General features: G+C 47.6%; 1 protein-coding gene and 1 pseudogene across 2 annotated transcripts in view; one reads left to right on the top strand and one right to left on the bottom strand.

Annotated features, from left to right (window-relative positions):
* Positions 1-6,823, bottom strand: part of foxp4 (forkhead box P4) — a 447,909-nt gene extending 441,086 nt beyond the window's left edge. Inside the window, exon 1 of one of the 2 annotated variants that reach the window (XM_078241974.1) lies at positions 6,405-6,823. The gene's annotated coding sequence lies outside the window, so the exon portion shown is untranslated. The remainder of the gene's footprint in view (positions 1-6,404) is intronic. The other variant, XM_078241973.1, reaches the window with a different exon arrangement.
* On the top strand, positions 3,383-23,893 carry LOC144511699 (protein CDV3 homolog; annotated as a pseudogene).
* Positions 23,894-24,388: the final 495 nt, after the last annotated feature.

Here is a 24,388-nt window from a genome sequence, read left to right as displayed (position 1 = left end):
CAGTCTAATGGGATTCTCCCCACTCCAAGCTCAGGGTGTGCTGGCTGTGTAGATGTGTCAGTTTATGGAACATTTCTATCTGCCCATCTCCTCGCTGACAGGCCGGGCAATATCATGGGTGCCTGGGCAATGCAGCCACTGTGTATATCAGTGAAACTCTGGCAGACTCGCAGCTGAGAATTGTAGTGAGTTGTTCAGTTTAGTTGGGCTGATGGCTGGGGCGCTGCAAGCGTACTGGAAATTCAGTAGGAAGTGTGAACATTGATTCTCCCCCTGGGTCAATGTGAAACCAGGGTTCACTGTTCAAATTCACACATGGAAAATGGAACTTGGACAAAAACTGACGGCCTTGGAACTAGCAAGAGAGAGCGCGAGTAAACTTCTGTCCGCATCACAGTGAAGTGATGGAGCGCAGACCAGCTAGAAAACCCGCCTGAATTTCACCCCCAATGGAGTGAAAATCAGGCGGGTTCGATCTCGGCTGCGGTCCATTCTTAGATTAGCAACAGCAGCGAGTGAAGACACAACCGATAAATTACTCAGGGAATCCGGCAGGGAATTCTATGAATAGATTCTATGATTCAAAGAATGGGGGGGGAAGGGGAAATTGGGAGGGAGGAAATTGGGGGGGGGGGGGGGGGGCTGGCTTCATTAGATTAAGGCGATTCAATCTTCACATCCGAAGACCACTGTTTTTGACTTCATTCAGTGAGTTTTATATTCCAGTACATTCAATAAAGTATCTCGCCGTAATATTTTTATGAATCCGGTTTACATAATGCCACAAATGTGGAAATTAATGATTTTTCGCAATAAAAGACAAGGAACAGATCCATGATCAATCAGAGGCTTCTGAGGGACATTTAGCGAAGTTTCACATGTTTAGCTGCAGCCCCCAATCCAATGTTTCAATAATTGGTTTTCCAATTGCTGCCGAAACTGGAACCTCGCTGGCAAATGGCCAATGACCAAATCATTCAAAGTCGGTAAAGACAGACACATTATTCACCTCTCCATAACTGCCCAAGATACTCAGCGTTGGGGGGGATTTAAATCTAGTTTTTAATTGTTCCAATTATTTCATTAGTTGTTGCACAAGGGCAAGTTAAAAATCACACCGTGAGCGGGGCTTTCTTTCCCACATTAAATGGTGAACACCATTGTCAGAAACATGCACTGGGAAGGATATTAATCCAGTCACAATTGCCAACATCACTTTAATTATTTTACATATTCGGGGGCAATATTCACCTTGCTTTTCTATTGATAAAATTTTATCTAATATTACAACATGGAAAATTAAACCAATCTCTGCGCTGTTAAAAAAAGTCTGAAAATCCAGCTGTTAATGTTGGTTTCTAAAGAGAGTTAAAGAGTCACACACCGTATGGAAGAATGTCGGAATATTAGCTTCTGAATATTGCTGACTGAAAGATTATTCCATTGTTATTTTTATTTCCGTTTGCAAATTGTTCATTTTTTAAAAGTCAGATCAATGAAGCCCGGTTCTTACTGAAAGGGCTGAGAGAATGGGAATTGGAAAGTTTGGGGCTTGTTGCTGGGAGATTTGGGCAGGAGGTGTTTCTGAATTGTATCCATTCGATGTCAAGTTGTCAAAGCATCAGCCCCTTAAGCACAGGGACTGGAACCTGTTCCTCACAGTCTCTGTTCAGATGCCAGCTCAGCTTTCAGCCTCCGCCGCTCTGGAGAGGTGGGGAGTAAAGAGTGAGCGTTCAAACAATTTGTGGGAAGCTCGGAGTGAAGCTGCGGCCAGATAACAGCGACACAAAATGACAGAGGCGAAAAGAAATTGAATGGCAATAATTAACACATGGGAATAAATCATAAGGTTGCGAGGATAAGTGGAAAAGCAACGAGTCTCCCTCCCCAGTGCAGACATCATTGACCCAGAATAAAACCAAATGGTTAAAGGAATTTTTAAGAAGCTAAGGATTTTCATCCTTTGAAAGAATGTACATCTTTCCCAATAAAACTCCAGTATTTTATTGCACAATTTCCTCTAACTTTCAAATGTCTCCAGATTGTATCCAGTGTTCCTGCCTGTATTTAATCTAAGGACAGGTGGATTCACTCTCCTCTTCAGGTGCCCCGGAGCCGGCTGTCCATTCCTCCTTTTCTCTGTGTCTCCATCTCTTTCTGACTCCCCTCTCACTCTCTCTTCCCAAATATATTTCACCAGCTGCCCAACAGTCTCCAATCTATTTTACTAACTCTCCCACTCACTCTTATTGTTTCATTATCCTCCCCCTTCTCTCCCAATCCTTTCCTCATATTTAAGGGATTCCTTTAATTTTTTCCCTCCCCTTTCTCCGCTCCCCACTATCTCCCTCGACAACGAAAGGTTTTGATTTTTTGAAAGAGGGGGATTGGAGAAAGCTGCAACATCATTCAATCCTCTGCCTACATTCCCAAGTTTCCGATGTGGCTAATTTATTCACTGACTTTTGTCCACCCTTTGACAGGGTGTCAGGGGGAATGCGGCTGTCCCATTCTCACAGTCAAACATTCAACAAGGCTGCTGGTGACTGCTTTGCACAGTTCCGATTCCACACTCGCCATTTGGACATAAAGTGCCCATTTCCAAAGCGGCTTCGCAGTCAAACTAAACACAGGTTTTTGGCGAGGTTGCAGACATGATTATGTGGGGGTTGTGACCTGAATGAAAAGACATTTCTCTGCAAAAGTCGATTGATATTTAACACAGAGTTCAGGCAAACACATTTAACCAGCTGGTTTTTAAAAAAATAAGACAGGAAAATCCCTGATCAGAATTGATTCTTCTGAATTTTGAGATAAAGAAAAGTAATTGATTGGACAGATTTGCGACCCAAATTCTTCCTGACCCACTTTGGAACGGGGTGTGACGGGAAAGTTCCGTCAGCAATTCAGCGGGTTTTTAGCAGGTAGGAGCTGCCTCTCAATCTGCCGCATCTTTTTCTGCCTCTGATTGTGTCCCGATAATTAAATCAGAACCCGCCGCCACTTGGCGCGGCGGACAGAGTGCAGGATTCTTACTGATCCCCAGGACACAACTGAAGCCACAGATGTCAGTCACACTGGGCATTTGGAGAGGGGATTCCCGCACTGGCAATGTGCAATTTAATAACCGAATGGATATTATTTAAATAAAACACGGAGAGGAAAAATCAAGAAACTGCGCGGGTGAAATGTAACAGCTGAGAATTAATCTCGTTTATTAATGAGATCCGGGCTGCACATTTTAAAATGTCTTTGAATAATAATAATTCGCAATTTATTCAGCACAGTGACGCTTTTAAATTAAACTATATATTCTGCTCGAGACAATAAAACATAAAAACTTTAAACTGTGGCTAATTCTGAGTGTGGTGTGAATCGTGGAATGGATACAAACGGAAAGCGTTTGGAATGGGCCGTGGCCCCTGGAAACTGCACCAAGCCACACATTTACTCCAAGGGCTCGTCAAGCCTCTTTAAATGTGTGAACGCCGCGGACATGCCGCATCTTCCTGTTGTCCCGTTCAGAAGTGTGACGGGAAGCAGAACTTTGGAGGAATATTCCAGAAACCTGGCCCAGGTGAGGTTACTTTACACCCTCGGTGAAGAAATGCAGAACCCCGCCAGGGCGAGTCAGGTTAAACCGCTCCTTTTGTCACAAGAATTCCCCCTTAATTTGGAGAGCGGTGGATTCGCAGAACTGGTTTCCAGATTATTAAGCGGGTGCTGGGGAATTGTCCACGGGAAACTCAGAAAGACGAGGTGGATATTTGAGGAATTTACCCCAGGTCAAAACTTGGAGGGTCGGGTTTGGCGGAAAGTGTAAATGGGGAGGGAATTCGGGAGGCAGAGGGCGGAGGGGGAGATTCCCAGAGTTTAGTCCCTGTCACAAACTTGTGAATGTTTCCAACTTTCCTCAGACAGGGGGGTAGGGGGGGTTCAGTTTGGGGAATTCTGACAATGATTCCCAGGAGCCTGGGAGAGTCAGACTGAGGCTGGGAGAAGCTGCAGGAAAATTTCACCCCCCCCCCCAATTCTCTCCCCCACTCACACTTTCCACATCCCGGCAGGATTTTGCCCTATCACAAACCCCGCGGCTCCCACTGAACTCTCAGCTCGGAGCCAGAGACCAGTAACAATTCTCTCCAATCCTTTTCAGAAATACACAGGCGCGCAATCGGTGCCCTGCTTTCCCCCATTAACCCCAGGAGCAGGAGCCTGAACGCCGATCAATCCACAAATATCCATGTTTCAAACTAAAACACACCGTGATCCCGAACTTCTCAAACTGGGAAAACCCAACTTGTCCCAGTTTGGGCTCCAGTTCCAGGCTTTGTCCAGAAAGTTTTCACTGGCCCCGATTAGAGACACAATTAGCCCCAGTTTGAACCTCTCTGATTATCCTTTCCAATCGATTAGAAACTAGTTAGAGAGTTTTCCCGATGATCCGCTCAGAGCAGGGAGCGGGAAGCGAGCAGGACACAGATTCTCCCTCCCCAAACCAGAGCCTGAGCTTTCCCATTGGGAATGATTATCATCTTTATTCAAGTTTGCTGGGATCGCGCACATTTCCAGATTTAAGGGCAAATGTGTGAGGGCTTGTGGAACCCCCCACCCCCCACAACACCCCACCCCCCCACCCCACACACACATACACACAACCCCCAGTCCCGGGGGTGGGGGCGAGGGAAAGTTTATTTTCTGGGGACAATTTCCCTGTCTCTTTCTCTCCCTGTGTGTCTGTCTGACTCTTTCTCTCTGTCTCTTTCTCTATCTTTGTCTCCCTATCACTCTGTGTCTCTCGGTCTCTATCTGTCTCTCTCACTGTCTCTGTCTTTATCTCTCTATCTCTGTGTCACTCTATCTCTGTGTGTCTCTCTCTCTGAATCTCTCTCTCTGAATCTCTCTCTCTGAATCTCTCTCTCTCTCTGTGTCTCTCTGTGTTTCTCTCTCTGTCTTTGTCTCTCTATCTCTGTTTCTGGTTGTTGGGGAGTTGGGATCGGGCGGAGAGTTTCCTTTTAAGCCGCGGCTTCTCCGTTTTTCTCAATTTATAAACTCCGGAAAAGAAATTCAAACAAAAAAACCTAAAAAATAAAACAGCAGAAAATCCACAACTGCCCCTTGTCCGCGAACAAACCGCGGCCACCTCAATCCGACTGAAATCGATAATTTGCTGTCTCTACACAACTGCCACATGTCAGCTCGCTTCCAAATGAACTGACAATAGCAATTCCTTCCAATCTGACCCCAAACCTCTCTCCCCTCCCCCCGCCCCCAAAAAGCAGCCAGAGATTCCTCTCCCACATTAACGAATCTCTCGGCACAGACCCTCTGACCATGACTGAGATTCCAGCCGGATCCCCATTCAAACAGCCACTACTTCCAGCCAAATGTGTAGATCCAGCCCAACTGCCGGCGTCCTCTCCCTCTCTCTCACACATACACCTTCTCCCCTCTTCCCTCTAACGCTCTCATACACACTCCCTCTTCTTTCTCACTCTCTCACACTCTCCCCTTCTCTCTCATTCCCTCTCTTTCTCTCTCTCACATATTCTCCCTCTCTCTACTTCTCTCACACACACTCCCTCTTTCTTCTCACTTTCTCTCACTCTCCCTCTCTTCCTCTCACACGCCCTCCCTCTCTCTGTGTGTCTCATACATTCTCTCCCTCTCTCTCGCTCCGTGCCTCTCTCACTCCCACTCCCTCACACACACCCACTCCTCGCTCTGTTTCTTCCCTCTGTCTCTCTCTATCTCTCTAACTTTCTCTCTCTCTCTCACTATCTTTCTATCTCTCTCTCACACATACATTATACCAGCCGCAACGTTACAAATGTGACCCGATGCTGATTGGGTTCAGGAGATCTCGGTGTCCCGGCCTTGAGACCAGAGAATGTTGGGAACCATTTCTCAGAAGCAGCAGAAGTTAAACTTCAGACAGCGCTGCCGCTTCAGGGAAGAATCGGAACGGAGCTGGGATCGAAAATAATTCCCAAAACAGGACTGGAGCCGAATCAGAATGAGTCCCATCTCCGGGAATATCTCCCAAAACAGGACTTGCCAACCTCCACCCCCCCCCCTCCCCCCGCACTCAGTCCCTCAGTTCCAAACCTGAGTCGAACCCAGAAAAAAAAACCCTTTCAAACTTCAGCAGAGACTTTTCAACTGCAAGTCAGCCCAACAATCGAAGCATCCGGAAACTCGTGGCATTTTTTTTACCTGTTCCCCACACCAGCAAGCAAGCTGCAGCTCTGTCCCCCAGACTAACGAAACCCCCCCTTCAAAAAAAACCCCAAATAATCCCACCAAACTTTCAAGTTGCGAAAACTTCAAATCTCTCCCCCCTCCCCCAGAGAGGGAACTCACCGCCAGGGAGGGGGGTTTTAGTGAAGGAAAAAGTCACTAACCTGTGTGAAACCTGCGGGCTGGCCTCTCTCTCTCTCTCTCAGCTTCTCAGTGAGACACAGTCATGGGGAACTCAGTGTGAAAATGTTGAGAGATGCAAAGATTCACTCTTTCTGGAAGAGCCTCTGTGGCGAAGTCTCTCTCTCTCTCTCTCATACACTCTCAGTGTTTGGGCCGCCTGTGTGCTGATGCAATTTTCTGCCTATATTATATATTTTCTTTCCACTATTTGCAGCATGCTCCTGGGACGATTGGATTGCATTGTTTTTTTAAAAGAGATCTGTTCTCTCTCTCTCTCTGTGCCTTGCGCCCAGTTCCTCCTCCTGTTATTCAGAACGCGCCTTTCATTACAGAAAACTCCAGGATTGTGTGTGACATCCCACAGACACACACACTCTCTCTCACACACTCTCACACACTCACCGCAAGAAGCAGCCTTTAATCTCAGGGCTGGAATCTTCACACACTAACAACGTGAGGGTGAGGAGAAGGTTCGCCAACAGCCGTAATCCATCTAAAGCAGGTGCTGCTCACTTTTACTCATCGGCTCCCCCGGCACCGCCAGCTGGGGTCCTGCCCACCTCCCTGCGAGGCTGGCATTGGCACCAACTCACCATTCGTGCCCAGGGGCGAGGCTAATCCGGGGGGTGGGGTGGGGGGGAGAGTGCGGCAGAGGGTGAGATTTTAACTTGCTGACCCAGTTAACCACCGCTTGCCAAATATAGATCTGAAAGACATGTGGCTTTCAGACACAAACATTGTCGCTGCTTTGTATTAGGGTGCGGCTTTCACAGGTGGAGGTTCCTCTGGAGAGGTAACCTCAGCACCTGGACAGGTTTCCCACAGAGTGCCGGTGCTCAGTTATCAGAGGACAATGACAAGATCAAGCCATGAACCCAGTGACAGTCTCAGAGAATCCAACACAACTAGAAACAGACCATTCGGCCCAACTCCTCCATACTGATGTTTCTGTTCCACAAGAACGTCCTCCCACCCCCTCACCCCACCAGCATATTAAGTTGTATATTGCATTAAATTGATCTTTCTCGACACCCTAGCTATAACTGTAACACTACATTCTGCACTCTCTCCTTTCCTTCTCTATGAACGGTATGCTTTGGCTGTATAGGCGGAAGAAACAATACTTTTCACTGTATGTTAGTGCATGTGACAATAATAAACAAATCATATCCTTCTAGTCCTTTCTCCCTTGTGTTTTTTTTCCCTTCAAGGCTATTCACCCCAGCCACTCCCTGTGACAGCAAATTCCACATTCTCACCAGTCTCATCACAGAAGCTTTTCCTGAATTCCCAATTGGATTTATTAGGGACTTTCTATGACTCCTCGTTCCAAATCGACCATGTCCAACCCTTTCATAATCATAGATTCAGAAAGAATGTTCCCAATGGTGGGGGAGCCCAGAACGAGGGGTCATAGTTTGAGGATAAGGGGTAAACCCTTTAGGATTGAGGTGAGGAGAAATTTCTTCACCCAGAGAGTGGCGAATGTGTGGCATTCACTACCACAGAATGTCATTGAGGCCAAAACATTGTCTGATTTCAAGAAAGAATTAGATATAGCTCTTGGGGTTAAATGGAGCAAGGAATATAGGTGAAGGGGGGATCAGGATATTGAATTCGATGATCAGCCATGATCGCGATGAATGGCGGAGCAGGTTCGAAGGGCCGAATGGCCTCCTCCTGCTCCTATCTTCTATGTTTTTATGTTTCTATAAACCGCTCAATCAGCCTCCTGTGCTCCAGCCTGTCCAGGCTTTTCGGACTGTTAGAACATAATAAGAACATAAGAAATAGGAGCAGGAGTAGGCCATCTAGCCCCTCGAGCCTGCCCCGCCATTCAATAAGATCATGGCTGATCTGACGTGGATCAGTACCACTTACCCGCCTGATCCCCATAACCCTTAATTCCCTTACCGATCAGGAATCCATCCATCCGCGCTTTAAACATATTCAGCGAGGTAGCCTCCACCACCTCAGTGGGCAGAGCATTCCAGAGATTCACCACCCTCTGGGAGAAGAAGTTCCTCCTCAACTCTGTCTTAAACCGACCCCCCTTTATTTTGAGGCTGTGTCCTCTAGTTTTAACTTCCTTACTAAGTGGAAAGAATCTCTCCGCCTCCACCCTATCCAGCCCCCGCATTATCTTATAAGTCTCCATAAGATCCCCCCTCATCCTTCTAAACTCCAACGAGTACAAACCCAACCTCCTCAGCCTCTCCTCATAATCCAAACCCCTCATCTCCGGTATCAACCTGGTGAACCTTCTCTGCACTCCCTCCAATGCCAATATATCCTTCCTCATATAAGGGGACCAATACTGCACACAGTATTCCAGCTGCGGCCTCACCAATGCCCTGTACAGGTGCATCAAGACATCCCTGCTTTTATATTCTATCCCCCTCGCAATATAGGCCAACATCCCATTTGCCTTCTTGATCACCTGTTGTACCTGCAGACTGGGCTTTTGTGTCTCATGCACAAGGACCCCCAGGTCCCTTTGCACGGTAGCATGTTTTAATTTGTTTCCATTGAGATAGTAATCCCATTTGTTATTATTTCCTCCAAAGTGTATAACCTCGCATTTATCAACGTTATACTCCATTTGCCATATCCTCGCCCACTCACTCAGCCTGTCCAAATCTCTCTGCAGATCTTCTCCGTCCTCCACACGATTCACTTTTCCACTTATCTTTGTGTCGTCTGCAAACTTCGTTACCCTACACTCCGTCCCCTCCTCCAGATCATCTATATAAATGGTAAATAGTAATGGTTATCACTCCTAGCTCTTGTATAATTCTTGTGAATCTTTTTTTGTATATTTTCCAGTATTTTAATCTCCATTTTATAACATGGGGAGCAGAACTGTTCACAATGCTCCAAATGTGTTCAAACTAACATCACATACAATTCAACAGGACTTCTGAGGAATGAATCGCAATTATTTGTTTGCATTTTTTATCAGCGTTAACTTGCGTCACCACATTTAATAATTTAAGCAGCTGTCTCCCCAGGTTCCTTTGCCCCTTTACCCCACTTAGACTCACATGTTCCAGGGAATGTGTAGACTCCCGATTACTCCTGTAATAATACACCATGTCACACTAAACTATAACAATAACTTGAATTTAAATACCACTTTTAACTTCAACAATTATAAAACAATATATAATATCAAGACAATTAGTGTCATATTAGGACAGATGACCCAAAAGTGTGGTCAAAGAGGTATATTTTAAGAAATGTCTTGAAGGAGGGAGGAGAGATGGAGAGGCAGAGAGACAGAGGGGGAGAGGTGGAGAGGGGTGGCACGGTAGCACAATGGTTAGCACTGCTGCTTCACAGCTCCAGGGACCTGGGTTCGATTCCCGGTTTGGGTCACTGTCTGTGTGGAGTTTGCACATTCTCCCCGTGTCTGCGTGGGTTTCTTCCGGGTGCTCCGGTTTCCTCCCACAGTCCAAAGATGTGAGGGTTAGGTGGATTAGCCATGCTAAATTGCCCCTTAGTGTCCTGAGATGCGTAGGTTAGAGGGATTAGCGGGTAAATGTGTAGGGATATGGGGGTAGGGCCTGGGTGGGATTGTGGTCGGTGCAGACCCGATGGGCCAAATGGCCTCTTTCTGCACTGTAGGGTTTCTATGATTCTATGAGAAGGGGAGGTGTGGATATGCAGAGAGGCAGAGAGGAGAAGAGGTGGAGAGGCAGAGAGGGAGAGAGATGGAGGGGGAGAAGTGGAGAGGGGAGAGGCGGAGGGATGGAGAGGTGGAGAGGTGGAAAGGTGGAGAAGGAGAGAGGTGTAGAGGTAGAGATGGTGAAAGGCGAAGAGGTTTAAGGGGGGAATTCCAGAGCTTAGGACCAAGGCAGCTGAAGGCATGGCCACCATTGGTGGAGTGATTAAAATTTGGGATGCTCAAAAGGCCAGAATTAGAAGGATATTACCAAGATCGAGAGGGGAATGGCCAATGGGGAATTTTAAAAACAAGGCATTGCTTAAAATGGAAGCAAATGTAAGTCACTGAGGTCAGGGTTGAGAGGTGAACGGGACTTGGTGTAAGGACACTACAGCAGATTTTTTGATTTGATTTGATGTATTATTGTGACATGTATTAGTGTGCAGTAAAAAGTATTGTTTCTTGCGTGCTATACAGACAAAGCATATTGTTCATAGAGAAGGAAAGGATAGGGAGCAGGATGTAGTGTTACAGTTATAGCTAGGGTGTAGAGAAAGATCAACTTAATATATGGTAGGTCCATTCTAAAGTCTGATGGCAGCAGGGAAGAAACTGTTATTGAGTCGGTTGGTACATGTCCTCAGACTTTTGGATCATTTCTCGACGGAAGAAGGTGGAAGAGAGAATGTCCGGGGTGCGTGGGGTCCTTAATTATGCTGGCTGCTTTGCCGAAGCAATGGGAAGTGTAGATAGAGTCAATGGATAGAGGCTGGTTTGAGTGATGGATTGGGCTTCGTTCATGACCCTTTGTAGTTTCTTGTGGTCTTGGGCAAAGCAGGAGCCATACCAAGCTGTGATACAACCAGAAAGAATGCTTTCTATGGTGCACCTGTAAAAGTTGGTGAGAGTCGTAGCGGACATGCTGAATGTCAAATTTATGAAGGGTGGAATGTGACAGACTGGCCAGAACATGTGTTGGAATATCTACTCTCAAAGTAACAAAGTTATGATGGAGGATATGAGAAGCAATGGGCTGAGACAGAAGTGGAGTTTGACAATGTTGCAGAGATGGAAAAAAACAGTTTTAAAGTTTAAAGTTAAAGTCTATTTATTATTGTCACAAGTCGGCTTACATTAACACTGCAATGAAGTTAGTGTGAAAATCTCCTCATTGCCACACTTCGGCGCCTGTTCGGATACACTGAGGGAGAATTTAGCATGGCCAATCCACCTAACCAGCACATCTTTTGGACTGTGGGAGGAAACTGGAGCATCTGGAGGAAACCCATGCAGACACAGGGAGAAGGTGCAGACTCCACACAAACAGTGACCCAAGCCGGGAATCGAATCCAGGTTCCTGGTGCTGTGTGTTTTAGCTTTGGTTGAAGATATGGTCAGAAGCTTATTTTTAAAATGTGACAACAAGGTTGTGAACAGCCTCAGAGAGTTGCCAGAGAGAGGGAACGGGCCTGTGACTGGAGAACAGGGTTTATGCTGGCAATCAAAGACAATGGTTCAATATCTAATTGGAGGAAATTTCCACACATCCAATGCTGGATTGTGAGACAATTTATCACACAGTTTAGAGATATTGGAGGGGTCAATAGAGATGGTGGTGAGGAAAAGCTGGATGTTGTCTGTGTACATAGAATCCTTACAGTGCAGAAGGAGGTCATTCAGCCCATCAAGTCTGCACCGACTCTCCAACAGAACACCTTTCCTCGGCCACTTCCCTATCCCTGTAACCCCATGCATTTACCACGGCTAATTCATCTAACTTGCACATCTTTGGATACCAAGGGACAAGTTAGCATGGCCAATTCACCTAACCTGCACATGCTTGGACACTAAGGGGCAATTTAGCATGGCCAATCCACCTAACCTGTACATGTTTGGACAGTAAGGGGCAATTCAGCATGTCCAATCCACCTTACCTACACATCTTTGGAGTGTGGGAGGAAACCGGAGCTCCTGGAGGAAACCCACGCAGACACGGGGAGAATGTGCAAACTCCACACAGTCAGTGACCCAAGCCGGGAATCGAACCTGGGTCCCTGGCGCTGTGAGGCAGCGGTGCTAACTACTGTGCCACCCACTTCCCACATGTGGAAACTGAAGGTTGTGTTTTCAGATGATGGGCAGGATTTTATGACCCCACTCGTCCCGAAACCATAAAATCCCGCCCAAACTCAACGGAACTTCCCATTGTCCACCCCTCGCCCGCTCCATTTCCTGCGGCAGGCGGGGCAGTAAAATTCCAGCTGATGTCTGGAAAGGCCATCATGTAGATGAGAAATAGGAAGGAGTCAAAGGTCGATCCTTGATAGAAGTTGGGTTCCTGATAATTCAATGGGGATTGGGTCAAAATTCAACCAATCAGGAACAGGAGTGCTGGTGGATTTTCAATCTTCATTTTCCCAGCTGAGTGTGTCTTTGGCTTTTCCGTTGTTTGAATCCCGCTCCCAGTCATAATGAGCTAACTCCAGGGATTAATCCAAAGATTTGCTGAGTCTGATTGTCTCGGTTTAGGGGCAGCACCTTTAGCTACAATAGAAACAGGAAGAGATAAACGCACATAGAGCACATTTAATTGGTTGTGTCTTTTTAAACATACATTTATACAGAAATATTTACGATCACTGGATGTCCCAAAGTGCTTTACAGCCAATGAGGTATTTTTGAAGGGCTGTTCTGGCTGATGGCAGCTAATTTGCACACAGCAAACTCTTACTAAAGGCAAGGTGATAATGCGCAGATTATCCCATTTTGGGATGTTGGGTGATGGATAAATCTTGGCCAGTGTTACCGGGGAATAACTTCCCTCCTTTTTTCAAAATAGTTCTTTTTTTGGAATATTTACATCCACTCAAGCAGACACATGGGGCCTTTATATCAAAGATCATCAAAAAGCAAACAGCTCCAACAGCGCAGAGCTCCCTCTGTACCGCCCCGGAGTTACAGCCTTTATTTTTGTCCTCAGGCCTGAGAGAGGGATTTAAACCCAAACCTTGTGAATCATTGGCCAGAGTGCAAGCAACCAAGGCCCAGAATCTCATTACAACTGTAAAGGAGACAACGTCAGCCTCGTGAAGGCATGCGGAAGTTAATAATGAGGATATTATTCACATCAGAGAATGCAAGGAACATGGTGCAACGGACCAGGTTCATTAGGGTATAGGTGTGGAACCCAATAAATATTTTTTAAAAATAAAACAAGCTCCCTCTACACTATCTCCATCTGTCACTCCCAAGACAGGTACAGTAGAGTAAAGCTCCCTTTACACTGTCCCCATCAAACACTCCCAGGCCAGGTACAGGACAGGGTTAGATACAGAGTAAAGCTCCCTCTACACTGTCCCCATAAAACACTCCCAGGACAGGTACAGCACGGGGTTAGATATAGAGTAAAGCTCCCTCGACACTGTCCCCATCAAACACTCCCAGGACAGGTACAGCACGGGGTTAGATACAGAGTAAAGCTCCCTCGACACTGTCCCAATCAAACACTGCCAGGACAGGTACAGCACGGGGTTAGATACAGAGTAAAGCTCCCTCGACACTGTCCCAATCAAACACTCCCATGACAGGCACAGCACGGGGTTAGATACAGAGTAAAGCTCCCTCTACACTGTCCCCCATCAAACACTCCCAGGACAGGTACAGCACGGGGTTAGATACAGAGTAAAGCTCCCTCGACACTGTCCCAATCAAACACTCCCAGGACAGGTACAGCACGGGGTTAGATACAGAGTAAAGCTCCCTCGACACTGTCCCAATCAAACACTCCCAGGACAGGTACAGCACGGGGTTAGATATAGAGTAAAGCTCCCTCGACACTGTCCCAATCAAACACTCCCAGGACAGGCACAGCACGGGGTTAGATATAGAGTAAAGCTCCCTCGACACTGTCCCCATCAAACATTCCCAGGACAGGCACAGCACGGGGTTAGATATAGAGTAAAGCTCCCTCTACACTGTCCCCATCAAACACTCCCAGGACAGGCACAGCACGGGGTTAGGTATAGAGTAAAGCTCCCTCTACACTGTCCCCCATCAAACACTCCCAGGACAGGTACAGGACAGGGTTAGATACAGAGTAAAGCTCCCTCGACACTGTCCCCACCAAACACTCCCAGGACAGGTACAGCACGGGGTTAGATACAGAGTAAAGCTCCCTCTACACTGTCCCCATCAAACACTCCCAGGACAGGTACAGCACGGGGTTAGACACAGAGTAAAGCTCCCTCTACACTGTCCCCACCAAACACTCCCAGGACAGGTACAGCACGGGGTTAGATACAGAGTAAAGCTCCCTCTACACTGCCCCCATCAAACACTCCCAGGACAGGTACAGCACGGGGTTAGATACAGAGTAAAGCTCCCTCTACACTGTCCCCATCAAACACTCCCAGGACAGGTACAGCACGGGGTTAGATACAGAGTAAAGCTCCCTCTACACTGTCCCCCATCAAACACTCCCAGGACAGGTACAGCACAGGGTTAGATACAGAGTAAAGCTCCCTCTACACTGTCCCCATCAAACACCCCCAGGACAGGTACAGCACGGGGTTAGATACAGAGTAAAGCTCCCTCTACACTGTCCCCATCAAACACTCCCAGGACAGGTACCGCACGGGGTTAGATACAGAGTAAAGCTCCCTCTACACTGTCCCCATCAAACACTCCCAGGACAGGTACAGCACGGGGTTAGATACAGAGTAAAGCTCCCTCTACACTGTCCCCATCAAACACTCCCAGGACAGGGACAGCACGGGGTTAGATACAGAGTAAAGCTCCCTCTACACTGTCCCCCATCAAACACTCCCAGGACAGGTACAGCACGGGGTTAGATACAGAGTAAAGCTCCCTCTACACTGTCCCCATCAAACACTCCCAGGACAGGTACCGCACGGGGTTAGATACAGAGTAAAGCTCCCTCTACACTGTCCCCATCAAACACTCCCAGGACAGGTACAGCACGGGGTTAGATACAGAGTAAAGCTCCCTCTACACTGTCCCCATCAAACACTCCCAGGGCAGGGACAGCACGGGGTTAGATACAGAGTAAAGCTCCCTCTACACTGTCCCCCATCAAACACTCCCAGGACAGGTACAGCACGGGGTTAGATACAGAGTAAAGCTCCCTCGACACTGTCCCCCATTAAACACTCCCAGGACAGGTACAGCACGGGGTTAGATACAGAGTAAAGCTCCCTCTACACTGTCCCCATCAAACATTCCCAGGACAGGTACAGCACGGGGTTAGATACAGAGTAAAGCTCCCTCTACACTGTCCCCCATCAAACACTCCCAGGACAGGTACAGCACGGGGTTAGATACAGAGTAAAGCTCCCTCGACACTGTCCCCCATTAAACACTCCCAGGACAGGTACAGCACGGGGTTAGATACAGAGTAAAGCTCCCTCTACACTGTCCCCATCAAACATTCCCAGGACAGGTACAGCACGGGGTTAGATACAGAGTAAAGCTCCCTCTACACTGTCCCCCATCAAACACTCCCAGGACAGGTACAGCACGGGGTTAGATACAGAGTAACGCTCCCTCTACACTGTCCCCATCAAACACTCCCAGGACAGGTACAGCACGGCGTTAGATACAGAGTAAAGCTCCCTCGACACTGTCCCCATCAAACACCCCCAGGACAGGTACAGCACGGGGTTAGATACAGAGTAAAGCTCCCTCTACACTGTCCCCATCAAACACTCCCAGGACAGGTACAGCACGGGGTTAGATACAGAGTAAAGCTCCCTCTACACTGCCCCCATCAAACACTCCCAGGACAGGTACCGCACGGGGTTAGATACAGAGTAAAGCTCCCTCTACACTGTCCCCATCAAACACTCCCAGGACAGGTACAGCACGGGGTTAGATACAGAGTAAAGCTCCCTCTACACTGTCCCCCATCAAACACTCCCAGGACAGGGACAGCACGGGGTTAGATACAGAGTAAAGCTCCCTCTACACTGTCCCCCATCAAACACTCCCAGGACAGGTACAGCACGGGGTTAGATACAGAGTAAAGCTCCCTCGACATTGTCCCCCATTAAACACTCCCAGGACAGGTACAGCACGGGTTTAGATACAGAGTAAAGCTCCCTCTACACTGTCCCCATCAAACATTCCCAGGACAGGTACAGCACGGGGTTAGATACAGAGTAAAGCTCCCTCTACACTGTCCCCCATTAAACACTCCCAGGACAGGTACAGCACGGGGTTAGATACAGAGTAAAGCTCCCTCTACACTGTCCCCATCAAACATTCCCAGGACAGGTACAGCACGGGGTTAGATACAGAGTAAAGCTCCCTCTACACTGTCCCCCATCAAACACTCCCAGGACAGGTACAGCACGGGGTTAGATACAGAGTAAAGCTCCCTCTACACTGTCCCCATCAAACACTCCCAGGACAGGTACAGCACGGGGTTAGATACAGAGTAAAGCTCCCTCGACACTGTCCCCATCAAACACCCCCAGGACAGGTATAGCACGGGGTTAGGATACAGAGTAAAGCTCCCTCTACACTGTCCCCATCAAACACTCCCAGGACAGGTACAGCACGGGGTTAGATACAGAGTAAAGCTCCCTCTACACTGTCCCCATCAAACACTCCCAGGACAGGTACAGCACGGGTTTAGATACAGAGTAAAGCTCCCTCTACACTGTCCCCATCAAACACCCCCAGGACAGGTACAGCACGGGGTTAGATACAGAGTAAAGCTCCCTCTACACTGTCCCCCATCAAACACTCCCAGGACAGGTACAGCACGGGGTTAGATACAGAGTAAAGCTCCCTCGACACTGTCCCCCATTAAACACTCCCAGGACAGGTACAGCACGGGGTTAGATACAGAGTAAAGCTCCCTCTACACTGTCCCCATCAAACATTCCCAGGACAGGTACAGCACGGGGTTAGATACAGAGTAAAGCTCCCTCTACACTGTCCCCCATCAAACACTCCCAGGACAGGTACAGCACGGGGTTAGATACAGAGTAACGCTCCCTCTACACTGTCCCCATCAAACACTCCCAGGACAGGTACAGCACGGCGTTAGATACAGAGTAAAGCTCCCTCGACACTGTCCCCATCAAACACCCCCAGGACAGGTACAGCACGGGGTTAGATACAGAGTAAAGCTCCCTCTACACTGTCCCCATCAAACACTCCCAGGACAGGTACAGCACGGGGTTAGATACAGAGTAAAGCTCCCTCTACACTGCCCCCATCAAACACTCCCAGGACAGGTACCGCACGGGGTTAGATACAGAGTAAAGCTCCCTCTACACTGTCCCCATCAAACACTCCCAGGACAGGTACAGCACGGGGTTAGATACAGAGTAAAGCTCCCTCTACACTGTCCCCCATCAAACACTCCCAGGACAGGGACAGCACGGGGTTAGATACAGAGTAAAGCTCCCTCTACACTGTCCCCCATCAAACACTCCCAGGACAGGTACAGCACGGGGTTAGATACAGAGTAAAGCTCCCTCGACATTGTCCCCCATTAAACACTCCCAGGACAGGTACAGCACGGGTTTAGATACAGAGTAAAGCTCCCTCTACACTGTCCCCATCAAACATTCCCAGGACAGGTACAGCACGGGGTTAGATACAGAGTAAAGCTCCCTCTACACTGTCCCCCATTAAACACTCCCAGGACAGGTACAGCACGGGGTTAGATACAGAGTAAAGCTCCCTCTACACTGTCCCCATCAAACATTCCCAGGACAGGTACAGCACGGGGTTAGATACAGAGTAAAGCTCCCTCTACACTGTCCCCCATCAAACACTCCCAGGACAGGTACAGCACGGGGTTAGATACAGAGTAAAGCTCCCTCTACACTGTCCCCATCAAACACTCCCAGGACAGGTACAGCACGGGGTTAGATACAGAGTAAAGCTCCCTCGACACTGTCCCCATCAAACACCCCCAGGACAGGTATAGCACGGGGTTAGGATACAGAGTAAAGCTCCCTCTACACTGTCCCCCTCAAACACTCCCAGGACAGGTACAGCACGGGGTTAGATACAGAGTAAAGCTCCCTCTACACTGTCCCCATCAAACACTCCCAGGACAGGTACAGCACGGGTTTAGATACAGAGTAAAGCTCCCTCTACACTGTCCCCATCAAACACCCCCAGGACAGGTACAGCACGGGGTTAGATACAGAGTAAAGCTCCCTCGACACTGTCCCCATCAAACACTCCCAGGGCAGGCACAGCACGGGGTTAGATACAGAGTAAAGCTCCCTCGACACTGTCCCCATCAAACACTCCCAGGACAGGTACAGCACGGGGTTAGATACAGAGTAAAGCTCCCTCGACACTGTCCCCATCAAACACTCCCAGGGCAGGCACAGCACGGGGTTAGATACAGAGTAAAGCTCCCTCTACACTGTCCCCATCAAACACTCCCAGGACAGGTACAGCACGGGGTTAGATACAGAGTAAAGCTCCCTCTACACTGTCCCCATCAAACACTCCCAGGACAGGTACAGCACGGGGTTAGATACAGAGTAAAGCTCCCTCTACACTGTCCCCATCAAACACTCCCAGGACAGGTACAGCACGGGGTTAGATACAGAGTAAAGCTCCCTCTACACTGTCCCCATCAAACACTCCCAGGGCAGGCACAGCACGGGGTTAGATACAGAGTAAAGCTCCCTCGACACTGTCCCCATCAAACACTCCCAGGACAGGTACAGCACGGGGTTAGATACAGAGTAAAGCTCCCTCTACACTGTCCCCATCAAACACTCCCAGGACAGGTACATCACGGGGTTAGATACAGAGTAAAGCTCCCTCTACACTGTCCCCATCAATGTGTGAGGATTGGCCTCGGAACAGTGATCCTTTTTGGTGGCGTTCCCTCGAACAAGTATCCAGATTGCCTCTCTGAGCTAGAACGTAATGAATGAAAACTTGGGATGGTGTTCATTTTGAAAGAATGAAAACCAATGAAATTCATTTCCTTGGGATCTTCAGTGCGGACAAACAGATTACAATTTCACCATGTAAATATTTGTATTTTGAGAAGGTTGGAGTTAGTCAAATTATGTCCTGCGAATCGAATGGCGGCACTATTCACCGGTTTGTATGACACAGAGTACATCATGTGATCATATGGTATGGCTTGAAGATAAACATGTATCCTTCCAGACTCTGTGCTAACCAATAGTATGAAAAGTTTGATTACTTGAAGAATATCTGCTGCAGCCATCTGTGTTACAACAGCCAGTGCATCTCAAGCAACTTTGGGACACAGTGAGGCAGAAGCATTCAAAATATATTTATTTATCATAACATTAATGCGTTGTTCTGGACATTGAATGCACCAGACTAAAGAAATATGATTTTTCAAAGCATCCTCCCCCCATCCCTGAAGCAATCCCAACACTGACCTTTCCTAACTTGCAAACTGGTGCCCCATCTCCAAGATCCCTTTCCTCTCCAAAGTCCTGATTTAAGGGTTTGAGGAGGGGATCTCATAAAGACTTCTAAAATTCTAACAGGACTAGACAGGGTAGATGCAGGGAGGATATTCCTGATGGTGGGGGGAGTCCAGAACCAGGGGTCACAGTCTGAGGATTCAGGGTAGACCATTTAGGATGGAGATGAGGAGACATTTCTTCACCTAAAGACCATAAGACATAGGAGCAGAATTAGGGCACTTGGCCCATTGAGTCTGCTCTGCCATTCAGTCATGACTGATATTTTTCTCAAAGAGTGGTGAGCCTGTGGAATTCATTACCACAGGAAGTAGTTGATGCCAAAACATTGAATGTATTCAAGAGGCGGCTGGATATAGCACTTGGGGCGAATGGGATCAAAGATTATGGGGAGAAAGCAGGATGAGGCTATTGAGTTGGATGATCAGCCATGATCGTTATGAATGATGGAGCAGCTCGAAGGGCCGAATGGCCTCCTCCTGCTCCGATCTTCTATGTTTCTATATTTAATTCAAGACCATTTCTCTCCCAGGAATGCCTATCTTGAAGGAATACTGCTCTTCTCTTTGATAGAAATTCTATTTGTAAATTCCGTCACTTTCTTCCCTCTCCTTAGTTCTGTGGAAGGGTGATATAGACCAGAAAGGTTAACTGTTTCTCTCTCTGCAGACGCTGCTAGACCTGCTGAGGCTTTGCAGCATTTTCGCTTTTTATTCCAGGTTCCTTATGAGTGTTTTTACACCCAAAGCAACCTTTCCCCCATTCCTTGTTTGAATCCCTCCAATCAGTTTCCCACTCTCCTTGCCACTTTACCAAAACTAATCTTACTAAAGTTGTAAATGACATTATTTGTGACCACATCAGTGTTAAACTGTTCTTTCTCACCCCTCGCAATTTATCCGAAGATTTTGGCCAGGTTGACTTCAGAATCCTCTCCAATTCTGCTCGTTTGTAGCCCAGCTAGTTGGAATTGCCCTAGTTTGGTTCCCTCCTTCCTGAAACAATTATATCCTGGAAATCTCCCACAAATGTCTCTTTTCCCACTTTTGCACTGTTACCCCAAAACTGTCACCAGCAGTCTATTGTTGGCTGCCTTCTATATCTCATCTACATACTTCCCCTCAGTAACATCATCCAATAATTCATTGGGTTCCATATGCTTGCTGAGAGCATCCATCTCTACCTCACCCCCCACCTCTCCGGATGTTTCTAATGCTCCTGAATTTCCAGACTGCTTGTCAGGAACCACCTCTGGAGATTGGACATTTCCTGCAATTAAATATTTGGAAGGCCGAAGCCATTGCTGTTCCCTAACATGAATTACATTCCCTGATCACAGACTCCATGGGTGGGATTCTACTGCCTCGTTTGACCTGAGACTGGAAAATCCAGCCCAAGGTCAATGGAACTTCCCATTGTCCATCCCGCGCTTGCTCCGACTCCGGTGGCACGCAGGTTGGTAGAATTCTGGCATATATCCATCCAGAAAGTTCCAGATGGTGGTGGGAATCTGGAACTCACTGCCTGAAAGGGTGATAAAGTCAGGAACCCTCACAACATTTAAGAAGGAGGTGCTGGAAGTCTTAAAGCGCATCAAGGTAGATAAATCCCTGGGACCTGATGAAGTGTATCCCAGGATGTTGTGGGAGGTATGTTGTTAAAAGGTATTCTGAGAGTCAGAATCTGCAGGCATTTAGAGACGCAAGGACTGATTAGGGACAGTCAGCATGGCTTTGTGAGTGGAAAATCATGTCTCAAAAATATGATTGAGTTTTTTGAAGGGTTAATCAAGAAGGTAGATGAGGGCAGTGCAGTCGATGTTGTCTACATGGACTTTAGCAAGGCCTTTGACAAGGTACCGCATGGTAGGTTGTTGCATAAGGTTAAATCTCATGGGATCCAGGGTGATGTCGCCAATTGGATACAAAATTGGCTCGATGACAGAAGACAGAGGGTGGTTGCAGAGGGTTGATTTTCAAACTGGAGGCCTGTGACCAGCGGTGTGCCTCAGGGATCAGTGCTGGGTCCACTGTTATTTGCCATTTATATTAATGATTTGGATGAGAATTTAGGAGGCATGGTTCGTAAGTTTGTAGATGACACCAAGATTGGTGGCATAGTGAATAGTGAAGAAGGTTATCCCCAATTACAACGGGATCTTGAACAATTGGACCAGTGGGCTGACGAATGGCAGATGGAGTTTAATTTAGATAAATGTGAGGTGATGCATTTTGATAGATTGAACCAGGGCAGGACTTACTCAGAAAATGGTCGGTCATTGGGGAGAGTTCTAGAACAAAGAGATCTAGGGGTCCAGGTTCATAACTCCTTGAAAGTGGAGTCACAGGTCGACAGGGTGGTGAAAAAGGAATTCGGCATGCTTGGTTTCATTGGGCAGAACATTGAATACAGGAGGTGGGATGTTTTGTTGAAGTTGTACAAGAGATTGGTAAGGCCACACTGGGAATACTGTGTAGAGTTCTGGTCACCCTATTATAGAAAGGATATTATTAAACTAGAAAGAGTGCAAAAAAGATTTACTAGGATGCTACCGGGACTTGATGGTTTGAATTATAAGGAGAGGCTGGATAGAGTGGGACATTTTTCCCCTGGAGCATAGGAGGCTGAGGGGTGATCTTATAGAGGTCTATAAAATAATGAGGGGCACAGATCAGCTAGATAGTCAACATCTTTTCCCAAAAGTAGCGGAGTCTAAAACTAGAGGGCATAGGTTTAAGGTGAGAGGGGAGAGGTACAAAAGGGCCCAGAAGGGCAATTTGTTTACACAGAGGGTGGTGAGTGTCTGGAACAAACTGCCAGAAGTAGTAGTAGAGGCAGGTACAATTTTGTCTTTTAAAAAACATTTAGACAGTTACATGGGTAAGATAGGTATAGATATTGACCAAATGTGGGCAATTGGAATTAGCTTAGTGGTAAAAACTGGGCGGCATGGACAAGTTGGGCCAAAGGGCCTGTTTCCACGCTGTAAATCTCTATGACTCTAAGTACTTAGATGAGCACTTGAAATGCCATAGCATACAAGGCAGTGGGTGAAGTGTTGGAAAATGGGCTTCGAATAAATAGGTACTTGATGGCTGGTCTGGATATGATGGGCCAAAGAGCCTCTTTCCATGTTCTGGCTCTAGGGCTTGGATCACAGTGTACACTGGCAACAGATGGGAAGGTGTGGGTGTTGCAACCTCCCAGCCAGATTTCGGAAAGACAATTGCAGCAACCCAGGTGGCAAAAAGCTGCGGACCATCCATTGCCAATACTGTCCCTGCTGCAGGAAGCTCTGCTTGGCTCACGGTCCCTCCTGCACTGCCCTGTCTCACTGAGTCACCGAGCTGGGATGGCCGGCTTCAGCCCAGCCCCGGCTCCCAGCCCAGCGTGGCCATGCAGGATGACAAGAGCCTCGATGAATTCTTTGCCAAAAGAGACAAGAGGAAAAAGATAAAACCAAGTGGCCACACCTGCCGGGCTGGCGAAGGCCATGGTGTTTCCTGAGGCTCCTGCCTCGGCCCACGCCCTGGCTCTGGACTCACCACCACCACCGACACTCCTGTTGACGTCTCCTTCACACTGGTAGCGGTGGATCCCATTGCAGCCGCGCTGGCATCGATCCCCAGAGTGGCCAAGAAAGTGAAGAAGGAGAAAGAGTGGTTGGCGAAGAGGGAGTGTCAGCATCCCCAACAGAAACAGGTTGGGATGAAGAATGGAAGGAGTTTGACTTGAGCAGAATGCAGTTGACCTGGAACAGCTCATCAAACAGGGAGGTGGGGCTGGGCTGCAGCTGGGCACTCTCAGCCATCCTGGCTCGGTGACTCAAGGAGACTGGATGGTGCAAGATGGATCGGGAGCCAGCCAGAGTCACTCGGAAATCGATTACCATGGCTTGAGAATCCATGCCTTACACAGAAGTGATGAAAGAGAGGAAGAAGGCAATGAGCAGATTAAAGAGGATCAAGGTGGAGATGGTGGAGAATATTTTATGTTGAGAAGGAGACTAGACAGTTAGGTCCTGGAGCAAGATAACTCCAGCACCAACACCTGGCGTTGTGCTTCCAGTAACCCCAGAATCAAAGCCAGCTGGTGTTTATTGCCCTCTTGCAGACAGACCGGGTAATGTGAGAATCACATGGACCACCAGAGTTTACAATGACGCTCAGTTTCCATCCTTACAAACTTCTGCAAAGTATGCAGAAAGCAGAAAAGATGAAGAAAATGGAAAGGACCTTTGCGATGGTGAAGTACAAAACAGAGCTGGAGAGGATGGTCTGAAAGTCAGTCCATTCCACGAGAACATGGCCTCCGGTTCGCTCTTGGGGAGCAGTAACTGTTGGAGCCTATTTTACAAACTGGTGCTCCGTATTCCATCCCAGGTAACCAATCAACATGGAACCCATCTGTCTTCACCCCACAATGCCAGAAAGATTTCTACTTGATCTGGTCTAGACTTCTGTTGACAAATGAGGCATCTGCAAAGCATGATGGGAATTCTAAGCTTGAAGCACAGTAACTGTTGTCTTTTCCTATGGACTGGAACTGATCGAGGGTTTGAATGAAGCGTCAGTCACTCTTGGAGCGGCGTTTTTGAATAAGGATTTAAAATGCAGTCATTTCGGGGTCGATTTGTTTAAATGTTGAGCCTCTCAAATGTGACCAGGATGCAGACCAGCCTTTGACCACTTCCTTCAATCTACGTTGACTTAAAAGTTTAAAGTTTATTTATTAATGTCACAAGTAAGCTTACATTAACACTGCAATGAAGTTACTGTCGCCACACTCCAGCGGATGTTTGGGTACACTGAGGGAGAATTTAACATGGGCA

This window comes from Mustelus asterias, chromosome 25 (genome assembly GCF_964213995.1).
Source record: "Mustelus asterias chromosome 25, sMusAst1.hap1.1, whole genome shotgun sequence".
Lineage (NCBI taxonomy): Eukaryota > Metazoa > Chordata > Chondrichthyes > Carcharhiniformes > Triakidae > Mustelus > Mustelus asterias.
This window is presented reverse-complemented; position numbering and strand designations above follow the sequence as displayed.